Below are 13,209 nucleotides of genomic sequence, written 5' to 3' on the forward strand. Positions count from 1 at the left end.
TTTTAAATATTATTTTTAATTGTTGCTATGAATACTTATTTACTACATAATATCAATTTTATCATTATTTAAAAAAATCATCATGTATTTTGCATCATCTTATATTAATTTTCTTCTTTTTGAAATTTATATTGTAACAGTTTTCTTAGTAAAAGCCTATGAGGGGTAACATTATAATTTTGGCCTAAAAAAAGACTTTAAATCCTCTTATCCTTGAATGGTTGATAAAACAAGAATCAGATTCTAGATTGACAGTTATTTTGAATATATTATTTTGAATGCATTATTCTACTGTCTCTGGAATCTATTGTTCCAAATGAGAAATCTGCCAGTCTTTCAGTCTTTTTAAAGAAGTCCTTACTTTTTTTTTTTTTTTATCTTTGATGTTCTGTAATTTCAGTCTGATGAATCTCAGGTGAAATTATTTTTGTATTTCCTACTTAAAACTTGATGTGATCTTTTAAATTAAAGACTCATGTCTTTCTTTTATTTGAGACAATCCTCAGACTTGATTTCTAAGAGGATTTCTCCCCTCCTATTCTGTTTATTTTCTCTCTGAGACTGCTTACACTCACTGTTCTTAATTTGCAAGTAAAACAAACTGCCTGAGTTAAGGTAAAGAAAAAAATTCTGACTTAAGGAGGCAGAAGAATCAAAATCAGTACATGAGTATAAGTACAAGGGAGTGAAGCAATGGGCAGAGAAGAGCCTGCCACAAAAAGAGGCCAGAGAGAACCGCACCACCATCGCTGAATATGACAGTTTGTTATCTGCATGGCCAACACCACAGACACTGGACACCAGAAACAGGCTTTTACAACCACGTCCACTGAATTCTAGAGACTTTTGAATATTGCTGTGCCATCCGAAAAGAAGCTTCAGTCTCCCTTCTTAATGGGAACATAGTATCCCATATTGTCCAATATGCAAGAAAGGATGAGCAGTATCCTTTTTCATTCCATAGTGGGATATAGACTCTACCTCTCATGAATTCTGTAAGTATGCAACATTTCTTAATAAAAAGTAGTTTCAGACCTTCAGGTCCCTGAGTAATGAAAGATTCAATACAATTCAACAATTTAGACATCTTTCTTTCGAGATCTTTCTCTATATAATATACCATCACCAGCACAAATGGAAATACATTCTTTTTCTCTTCAACTCTAAAGTTTATAGATTATTTTCTCTACAATTTTCCATTTTCCTTCAGGTCCCTTTATGATCACATATCAATATATTATCATCGATGAACCAAAATGTAAATTTGATCATGACCTAATTGTGTAAAAATTAGTGGAGAATACTTGAATATAAATGTAAAATTTGTTAAAATATAGTTATACTGGTAACATACCACAGATAAAAAATATGAGTAGCTATCATTGTTGTGCTTATACTTTATTTTTTCCTCAAGGCAACATAGAATATTTGTAATCTCAATTCACTTCATTTCCTTTCTTAATAATTTTAGTTCATGGTTTATGTTGCTGTCTCCAGTTCTACTCCAATAATAATCTTTAGTAATGTCATTATACACCTAGATGAAAAGCCCAGTGCCTTGGTTTCTCAGTTGTTTGAAATACTTTTGACTAATGATCTTGTCCTCTGATTGCTCTAATGTCCACCATGATCATACTATAGACCTTGTCATTGCCAATATTCAGAAGGCTTCCATAATTGCATTTACAAGCATTCTACACCCCAAACACCACCTATTATTTCTTGCTTCCTCATGCAACAAATCTATCTCTACTACTTGTCTTTACAGGGAGTTATTAACATAGTTCCACAAAGCACTTGGTCTGGTAACTTGAATCTCAGAGTAAAGACAAGTAGTTAATTCTCTGCCAACCCATTGCTGTACTTGCATGAATCCTCCTTATTGTTTTGCTATCTGCTTGGCAAATGCCTACTCTAAGACCACTACACTAATTGAAAAAGTTAGTAAGATATAATTTTGTGATGTTTAAAATAATTAGTATCAGGGGAGTTATTTGTTACACTGAGTAACCTAGACTATTTTGACTGAAAAAAAAATTTTCGCCTAGAAGTGCAATGTGATGTAAAACTATCTTTACAAGTCTGTGGCTTAGAGACCTGGCAGAAGAAAATGAAGATATTAGAGGCTTGCAGGTGTTAGTCAGTAAATATTTGACTTCATGAAATACAGCTTTAGGCGAAGAGTTTTTTTAAATGAAGTTTTATTGGAGGATAGTTGATTTACAATACCGTGTTAATTTCTGCTATATAGCAAAGTGAATCAGTTATTCATATGTATAGATCAACTCTTTTTTAGATTCTATTCCCATTATATAGTATTAAGTAGAGTTTCTTGTGCTGTACAGTGGGGCTTTCTGGGTAGCTCAAACAGGAAATAATCTGCCTGCAGTGCAGGAGACCTGGGTTTGATCCCTGGGTTGGGAAGCTCCCCTGGACAAGGGCATGGCGGCCCACTCCAGTATTATTTTCTTACCTGGAGAATTCCATGGACAGAGGAGCCTGGTGGGCTCCAGTCCACGGGGTTGCAATGAGTCAGACACGACCGAGTGACCAACACAACACTTTGTTAGCTACCTATTATATCTATAGTAGTCTGTATTTGTCAATTCCAATCTCCCGATTTATCCCTTCCTCCTTCCCCTCTTGGTAACCATAAGCTTGTTTTCTACATCTGTGACTCTGTTTTTGTTTTGTAAATAGGTTCATTTTTACCGATATTTTAGAGTCCACATATAAGGAATATCATATGATATTTGTCTTTGTCTAATTTATTTTATTCAATATGACAAACTCTCGGTCTATCCACGTTGCTGCAAATGACATTATTTTGTTATTTTTTATGACTGAGTAATATTCCATTGTAGAGATATACTACATCTTTATCCATTCCTCTGTTGATGGACATTCAGGTTGCTTCCATGTCCTGGCTATTGTAACTAGTGCTGCAATAAATATTGGGGTGCTTATATCTTTTCAAATTATGGTTTTCTTCAGATATATGCCCAGTTATGAGATTGCTGGCTAATATAGTAGTTCTATATTTAGTTTTTCTAAGGAAACTTCATAGGGGCCTCCCAAGTGGGGTTTATGGTAAAGAACCTGCTTGCCAATGCATAAGATGTTTGAGCCCTGGGTCAGGAAAATCCCCTGGAGAAGGGCATGGCAACCCACTCCAGTACCTTGCCTGGAGAATCCCATGGACAGAGGAGCCTGGTTGGCTACAGTCCATGGGGGTTTCACAGAGTCAAACATGACTGAAGCGACTTACTGCACACGCACCTTCATACTGTCCTCCATGCTGCTGTACCAGCCTTGCATCCTACTGACAGTGCAGGAGGGTTCCCTTGTCTCCACACTTTCTATTGTTTGTAAATTTTTTGATGTTGGCCGTTCTGACTTGTGTGAGGTGATACCTCATTACAGTTCTTGATTTGCATTTCTCTAATAATTAGCAAGGTTGAGCATTTATTCATGACTCTTACCCATCTGTGTTTCTTCTTTGGAGACATGTCTATTTAGGTCTTCTGCCTATTTTGATTGGATTATTTGTTTTTTGGATATTGAACCACATGAGTTATTTGCAAATTTTGGAGATTAATCCCTTGTCATTTGCATTGTTTGCAAATATTTTCTCCCTTCTGTGGGATCTCTTTCCATTTTGTTTATGGTTTCCTTTGCTATGTATAAACTTTTGAGTTTACTTCAGTCCTATTTGCTTATTGGTATTACTCTAGGCGGCAGATCAAAAAAGATCTTACTGCAATTTATATCAGAAAGTGATCTACCTTGTTTTCCTCTAAGAGTTTTATAGTGTCCAGTCTTACACTTAGGTATTTAGTTCATTTTGAGTTTACAAATTGAGCAGGATAGAAAGTCCAGAGATAAAACAATACACTGATGGTTGTGTAATCTACAATAAGGGAGGCAAGAATATGCAATGGGGAAAAAAACAGTTTCTTCAAGAAGTAGTGCTGGGAAAATTGGTTACATAAAAGAATGAAATTAGAACATTCTCTAACATTACACACAACAATAATCTCAAGAAGATTAAAGACCTAAATATAGGTGCAGATTTAAAAAATTAATAGAACATTTATAAAAAATAGTGTGCATTGGTTACTTTTGGCACTGACAAGGGAAAGATAACTTTAAAAAATGATTAGCTCATTCACAACTAAGTATAAAGTGTACAGGAACACTAAGGAGTGGCCATTTTTTACTCCCCAGCCCTTCCATGCCCCACACAACCAGAAAAAGATAAAACTGCAAAAGCTTTTTGTAAACATCAGATGACAATATATACTACACATTTACTACTATGAAATATGATAACCTACATATTTCAAAGTATATATGAAGATCAGATTTGACATATGTATACAATCCAAGAAACCACTGCCACAAACAGGGATAGGAATAATGCCAACACCCCCTAAAATTTTCTTGTGCTTTTTGTAATCCACCCCTCCTCTACAGCCTCACCAGGAAACTGCTGACCTGCTTTCTGTCACTTTTAAAAACCAGTGAATGGATTAAAGTGTCTCAGAGCAAAGATCAAGTTAAGAATGTAGAGCCTACTTGAATTTAGATCCTTTCAAATGTACAAAATGCCTCAGGGAAAGAAAAGAATAGGTATGTGACTTTCTCACTAAATCTTAAGAGTTTCAAGATAACTGGAAAGAAATAGAGAAAAAGACACATGAGTTAGCAATCTAAAAAATAGAGAGATGCTAAATTTGTATCTCAAAAATAATATTGTGTATTGTTTCTGGCACAAACAATATATTGAAATTAAAGAAAAACGATGCCTCTGGATTTTTGAAAGCAGTGTGCTTTCTAAAGAAGCAGTGGTCTGGACAGTTTGAGGCCAAAATTTACCCCTGTTCCCCTAGCCCTGAATTTCCAGAAAGCGGACTGAGTAATCTGCTGTCACAGAGTGAGTGTGGTCTTCTCTAATTTCCAGAAGCAGAATCAAAGATTAACAAGAGATCATTCCTACCCCCAGGGTAATGAGCACTCCCAAAATATGTATGTGTTACATTTTTTTGAATGACTGTGGCAGGCCTCAGTTTTTTATTGGTAACTGAAGCAGAAGATACTAAGAAGAGGTGGCAGGAATACACAGAAGAACTGTACAAAAAAGATCTTCACGACCCAGAAAATCATGATGGTGTGATCACTCACACTCACCTAGAGCCAGACATCCTGGAATGTGAAGTGAAGTGGGCCTTAGAAAGCATCACTATGAACAAAGCTAGTGGGGGTGATGGAATTCCAGTTGAGCTATTTCAAATCCTGAAAGATGACGCTGTGAAAGTGCAGCACTCAATATGCCAGCAAATTTGGAAAACTCAGCAGTGGCCACAGGACTGGAAAAGCTCAGCTTTCATTCCAATCCCAAAGAAAGGCAATGCCAAAGAATGCTCAAATTACCGCACAATTGCACTCATCTCACATGCTAGTAAAATAATGCTCAAAATTCTCCAAGCCAGGCTTCAGCAATATGTGAACTGTGAACTTCCAGATGTTCAAGCTGGTTTTAGAAAAGGCAGAGGAACCAGAGATCAAATTGCCAACATCTGCTGCATAATCGAAAAAACAAGGGAGTTCCAGAAAAACATCTGTTTCTTCTTTATCGACTATGCCAAAGCCTTTGACTGTGTGGATCACAAGAAACTGTGGAAAATTCTGAAAGAGATGGGAATACCAGACCCCCTGACTTGCCTCTTGAGAAACCTATTTGCAGGTCAGGAAGCAACAGTTAGACCTGGACATGGAACAACAGACTGGTTCCAAATAGGAAAACGGATCTGTCAAGGCTGTATATTGTCACCCTGCTTATTTAACTTGTGTGCAGAGTACATCATGAGAAGTGCTGGGCTGGAAGAAGCACAAGCTGGAATCAAGATTGCCAGAGAAATATCAATAAGCTCAGATATGCAGATGACACCACCCTTATGGCATAAAGTGAAGAGGAACTAAAAAGCCTTTTGATGAAAGTGAAAGAGGAGAGTGAAAAAGTTGGCTTAAATCTCAACATTCAGAAAATGAAGATCATGGCATCTGGTCCCATCACTTCATGGCAAATAGATGGGGAAACAGTGGAAACAGTGTCAGACTTTATTTTTTGGGGCTCCAGAATCACTGCGGATGGTGACTGCAGCCATGAAATTAAAGGACACTTACTCCTTGGAAGAAAAGTTATAACCAACCTACATAGCATATTCAAAAGCAGAGACATTACTTTGCCAACAAAGGTCTGTCTAGTCAAAGCTATGGCTTTTCCAGTGGTCATGTATGGATGTGAGAGTTGGACTGTGAAGAAGGCTGAGTGCCGAAGAATTGATGCTTTTGAACTGTGGTGTTGGAGAAGACACATGTATACCTGTGGTGGATTCATTTCGATATTTGGCAAAACCAATACAATATTGTAAAGTTTAAAAATAAAATAAAATTAAAAAAAAAAAAGAGAGAGTCCCTTGGACTCCAAGGAGATCCAACTAGTCCATTCTGAAGGAGATCAGCCCTGGGATTTCTTTGGAAGGAATCATGCTAAAGCTGAAACTCCAGTACTTTGGCCAACTCATGAGAAGAGTTGACTCATTGGAAAAGACTCTGATACTGGGAGGGATTGGGGGCAGGAGGAGAAGGGGAGGACAGAGGATGAGATGGCTGGATGGCATCACTGACTCGATGGATGTGAGTCTGAGTGAACTCCTGGAGTTGGTGATGGACAGGGAGGGCTGGTGTGCTGTGATTCACGGCATCGCAAAGAGTCGGACACCACTGAGCGACTGAACTGAACTGAAATATTTGACAACCAGCTCCCTGGGGAAATATAACTCTGATTTTTAATCTTTGCTGATTTCCCTGGTAGAAGTATACCCACCACAGCCAATTTCAAACTACCAGTATAATGTTAACTGACAAATTTCTTGAAAATTTAATAGTTGGGACTTGGAAGCCAATATATTCTGACACTAGCATGTCACTGTGTATGTCTTACCCTTTTCCTTATGATGGAAATTGCATAGTGTACACATTGTCCTTATTTCACTATTGTGTTTGGGATGTCTGGGGGCATAGCTTTTCCTTTCAATTCATGGCCATAGGATCTAACAGAGGGGCACTGAGACTGGATAGCAAGACTACCACACAGCATACACAGGCCATGGATTTTGAGGCTGATGCCATATCTAGCTATAAAGAAGAGGAGGAAAGGAGTGAGTGAAGCATTGGGAAAACAGAAGCACAAGCTGGAATCAAGATTGCCGGGAGAAATATCAATAAGCTCAGATATGTAGATGACACCACCCTTATGGCAGAAAGTGAAGAGGAACTAAAAAGACTTTTGATGAAAGTGAAAGAGGAGAGTGAAAAAGTTGGCTTAAAGCTCAACATTCAGAAAACGAAGATCATGGCACCTGGTCCCATCACTTCATGGCAAATAGATGGGGAAACAGTGGAAACAGTGTCAGACTTTATTATTTTGGGCTCCAAAATCACTACAGATGGTGACTGCAGCCATGAAATTAAAAGACACTTACTCCTTGGAAGAAAAGTTATGACCAACCTACTAGCATATTGACACACAGTGGTAGTCATCAGTACTACTTGCTGATTATTTTTGGCATCCAATGTTTCAGGAATATAGTAGGAATACAGGTCCCTGCCATATGCTTATTTTACCTCTCTGACTTGACTTCTCCTTTTACTATCCCCCTTATCTCCTTACCCTCACCCCATTATGTTGGTCTCCGTGTCATTCTTATTCATGCACCAACTACATGCAAAGATCCATCTGCTCAAAACAATGTTTTTCCAATTATCCACCTAATTCAGTACCAGTATCCTTCAAATCTTTATTCAAATATGATCTCAGAGTTGACTACCCTAATTATCCTATCTCAGCAACAGACACGATAAAATTCTCTAATTCAGTTTTACTTTTGTCCTCCATCATATTTATTGGCTTACAATATATAACTTAGATTTTTATGATACTCATTGCTTATTTTTGCCTTGCACACCAGCGAGAGAAAGTCTTTCTACAAAGGAAAGAATTTTGATTATTTTTATTGTATTTTTTCTGTTGCTGAGAAAGTCTCTTAGCCCGTGTCTGACTCTTTGTGACCCCACGGATTGTAGCCCACCACAGTCTTCTGTCCTTGGAATTCTCCAGGCAAGAATACTGGAGTGGCTTGTCATTCCCTTCTCCAGGTGATTTTCCTGACCCTGGAAGCCAACCTGGGTCTCCTTCATCACAGACAGATTCTTTATCATCCGAGCCACCTCAAACCAGAACTATCTTTTACATATAACTGGGGGTTAAATGAATATTTAGTGAAGTCTCTCATTCATGTCTGACTCTTTGTGCCTGTAGCCTACCAGGCTCCTCCATCCATGGGATTTTTCAGGCAAGAGTACTGGAGTGGGTTGCCATTTCCTTCTCCAGGGGATCTTCCTGACCCAGAGAACAAACCTAGGTCTCCAGCATTGTAGGCAGACTCTTTTACCGTCTGAGCCACCAGGGAAGTCCCTACTTTATTGAATGAAGTCAATACTTTATTTAAATGAATATTTACTGAATAAATAAATTCAATGTGTGATTTGAAAAATAGGTCATATTTGTTCATGCATGCATGCTAAATTGCTTCAGTTGTGTCTGACTTTTTGCAATCCTATGGATCGTAGCCTGATGGGCTCCTCTGTCTATGGGAATCTCCAGGCAAGAATACTGGAGTGGGTTACTATGCTGATTTCATCTGTCACCAAATCCTGAGTTATGATCCATTGGAGAGACTTGAAGATGAGGTATTGTGCCTTCAATAGTGGATGGGATCCCTCTTGGTGAGGTGAAGTCTCTTTTGATAAGTTTCTGAATAGTCTCCATTGTACTATTAGACTAATTCCGTTTTATTTGTCTCAAGACCTCAGCAAGCCCGAGGCTGTAGGGGAAATTAGATGACTGACATCCTTATACAAGTTATTATATTCTCAGGAATATTATGAATCTGCTCCACATGGCAATACTTTTATTTCAAAAATTTTCCCCTTTTGTTTTATCATGCAAACTGCTAAATTGCTGCAGGTCTCTTTGCAGATGTGAAATAGGTTGGAAATGCATTATACATACCAGTCATATCATTTCAGGTTTCTCTTTGAATATTTCTTTCCCCTTTCATTTGAAAGACCCTGAGGCTCTGAAATGTGTCAGATCTAGAATTTAGGTAAAATCATTCCAAAAACCTTGGTAACTCAAGCCTGACCATTTTAATCATCAAACTGTAGCATTTTCTTTGGTTGTAGAAATTAAAATAGGAACTTAAACAAGATATCCATATTTCGGTCCTAGGGGCACCCTGGCTAATTTTCATATACCAGGTTGTGTCCTTAAAAGGTTGACTCTTTGATCATTATTTTGACCTTTCTGTCCAATATCTTAACTCTGTCAGATAAGTGTTCTAGTATGTCCCTGCCACTCTTAGGTCAAATCATTTCCCTTGAAATATCTTCCATTTTTACTACCACATCTACCAATATCCTTAGCCTGTAAGAAATTGCCATAACAGTGCTTAATTTCTCAATGCCTTGGTGGTAAAATAATCTTCTCAGTCTTTAAGTTGAACAGTATGGTAGTAGAATAGTTATGGAATAAGTTATATAATAGTTATTATATTATAACCTATTTCAATAGTTTTTTTTGATATTTATCACATCATTCTAAGGATTTTATGATAACTCAATCTTGTTTCATTTCCTCTCATTGAACCAACTAAATAAACAATTACGACTAGCTGCTTAGGTTAACATATTAAATCTAAATTGTGTAACAAACACATCTATATCACATTTCCTTAATCTGAGCATATTTGACACTTGGGGCTAGAAAATTCTTTATTGTAGGTCATCAGCCTTTTTCATTATAAGATATTTAGCGGCATGACTGGCTTCTATCCACTGGATGACAATTATAAACTCCCCTAGTTTTGACAAACAAAAATGCTTCCAGAATTTACTGAAAGTCTCCTTGAGGACAAAATCACCTCTGAATGAGAATTACTGAAATAAATCAATATAGTCAGCCAAAATATTTTTTTTTTCACCTTGTGGTCAACCATTGCTTGACTACATATCCACAAATATTCTTCATAAATGACCTCCTATAAATTAGTCATGTCTTGCAATTTTTTTTTGTTTTTGGTAGTCTGTATCTCCTCAGGCTTTATTGGCCTCCTGAAGCATTCTAGAATTTAACTCTAAGGGATAATGACAGTGGGGCTTGAGGTTTGGCTTTCTATTTGTATGCAACTTCTGGAGATAAGGCCAGTGAGAGCCATTAATCTAGGTAAAGAATGTCTTATTACCTATGAATAACAGGTAGGGAAACTTTGATTAGCAAGGGAAATATAAGTATACATTCACTTGTATGTGTTTTAAATTATCCAGTGTGTTTTTAGTGTCAATGAATATACACATATATACACACACATCTATCTATTTATATGTTCACCTATAGTAAGATAAAGAAACATAGAATTTAAAATCTTAAACATTTTCAAGCATATACATACATTCAAAACATTATATAACCATTACCACATCCATCTCCATAAATTCTTTTCATATTGTAAAATATTAGTATTATAAACCTGAAACTTAAAGATGATATCTTCATTTTGATATTTGGCAAAACTAATACAATTATGTAAAGTTTAAAAAAAAAAAAAAAAAAGAGTTAATACCCATCTTTGCTCCCTAGCAACCACTGTTCTACTTTCTGTCTCTATGATTTTTGACCACTCTAAATACTTCATATAGATAGACTTGTACAGTATCTACCTTTTTGTGACTATCATTTCACTTAGTGCATCCTTGGGGTTCATCCATGTAATTGCATATGTCAGAATTTCCTTTCTTGTTAGGGCTAACTAACATTCCATTGTATGTATATACCACCTTTTGCTTATCGTTTCATCCATCGGTGAACACAGGGTTACTGTCACATTAGAGCTATTGTGAATACTGTGAACATGGATATACAAGTATCTCTTAGAGAACTTGCTATCAATTCTTTTGGTTATATAACAAGAAGTGGAATTGCTGGATCATTTGTTAGTTCTACTTTAATTAAAAAAAAAAAATTATACCATTTTGCATTTCAACCAACAGTGCATAAGAGTTCCAAACTCTCATAGTTTTCTTTTTTTTTTTTTTTTGGTAGTGGCCTTCCTAATAGGAGTGAAATGCTATGTCACTGTAGTTTTAATTTTCATTTCCCTAATGATTAGAGATTTTAAGCATCTTTTCACATGCTACTGATCATTTCTATTTCTTTTTGGAGACATGTCTATTCACGTCTTTTGCTTATATTTGAATTAGATTTTGTTGTTGTTGTTGTTCCTCAGACTCAACAATTTCCTTTGTCCTGTCTTCAAGCTTGTGAATTATTTCTTCTTCCTGCTCACCTCAGTCTTTGAATTCTTATAGTAATTTTTAAAATTTCAATTATAGTAATTTTCAGCTCCAGAATTTCTTTTTGTTTTCTAATTTTAGGGTTCCTATTTCTTTATTGATATTTTTATTTTGCTAGCACATTGTTTTCTTGATTTTCTCTTCATCTTCCCTTAGTTCTTTCAGCATCTCTATGACAGTCATTTTAAATATCTTGTCTAGTATATATGTTATCAGGTCTTTTCCAAGGGAAATTTCTGTTGGTTTTTGCCTTCTCATTTCTTTGAATTCCTTGTGATTTTTGTTGATGTTGTACAAAACTGGACATTTAAATCTGATAACTCTGGTAATCAGACTCTCCCCCTTGCCCAGTTTTTTTTCTTTTTTGTTATAGGCTATTTCTAGTTTCAACTTGAGGTGTAAATTTAAGGTGTTTTCTGGTCTTTGCTGAGTCTTCACCTTTTCCTGAGCATGTATGGTCACTTTTTATTTTCCCAGTATAGGCAGTTGCTTTTGAATCTCTGGCTTTCTGAAAGAAGAAAGAAAAATGAAGGGCAGGAAAGAGCAGTGACCATTTTGGTTCCCTGGGAATCACTTTAGCTAAAGAAGGAGGAACCTGCCACAGTGTAGGGAAGCAGAACAACGGCTACTGAGCCTTTTGTTGGTATTTCTGTGATCAGAAGCAGGAATCAGTTATGAGAGCACTGAGTAGATATTTGGAGGACAACGTCCTTTTTCACCTATCTTGGCTCCTGCACTGATCTCTCCAGTGACCAGTGAACAGATGCCTGTCACAGGTCTGGGGGTGGGACATAGATAATTCCTACTATGCTAAGAGCTAAAATTGACCAAAATTAAGTGCAGTTCACCATTCACATCTTTTTTTGGGAAGTTGAGAACCTTCACTAGGCTTTTGAGTTTGAAAATAATTATATCAGAGAGATTTTGCCATTGCAATTGTCCAGTAGGGAAACAGTTTCCTCAGGCTTCCTACTTTGCCATCTTCTCAGAATTCTCCTTTAAGTGAATATATATTTTAACTTCCATAATTTTGGTCTTAGTCAAATATACATAAAAAATTATGGGTTGTTTTTCATAATCAATTTTTAAGTGATGAGTGATACTATATCTGTGAACATTTTGAAAATACTGATTTCAATGACTTTAAAATTTCTATTATTGCTCATTCTTTTTTTTATAGTGCTACATATATGTCTTTTTTTTCCTTTTTTTAAATTTAAATTTATTTATTTTAATTACAGGCTAATTACTTACAGTATTGTATTGGTTTTGCCATACATCAACATGAATCCACCACGGTTGTACACGTGTTCCCCATCCTGAACCCCCTCCCTCCTCCCTCCCCATACCATCCTTCTGGGTCATCCCAGTGCACCAGCCCCAAGCCAACTGTAATCACAAAGATACTTATTAAAAGAGTGAGGCACAAGTGTTAGTGTCAGTGATATAAATAAGAAATACTCAACTAGCCATTGTTGGTTTTAAAGATGAAGGGTGGCTATAAGTCAAGAAATGTGGGAAGCTGAAAGACAGTTGTTGTTCAGCCCCTAAGTTATGTCCAAACTCTTTGCAAACCCATGGACGGTAGTATGCCAGCTCCACTACCTTCCAGAGTTTGCGCAAATTCATGACCATTGAGTTGGTGATGCTATCTAATCATCTAACCCTTTGCCCTACCCCTTCTCCTTTTGCCTTCAATCTTTTCCAGCATCAGGGTCCTTTCCAGTGAGTCAG

Source organism: Bubalus bubalis, chromosome 1 (assembly GCF_019923935.1).
Source record: "Bubalus bubalis isolate 160015118507 breed Murrah chromosome 1, NDDB_SH_1, whole genome shotgun sequence".
NCBI classification, from domain to species: Eukaryota; Metazoa; Chordata; class Mammalia; order Artiodactyla; family Bovidae; genus Bubalus; species Bubalus bubalis.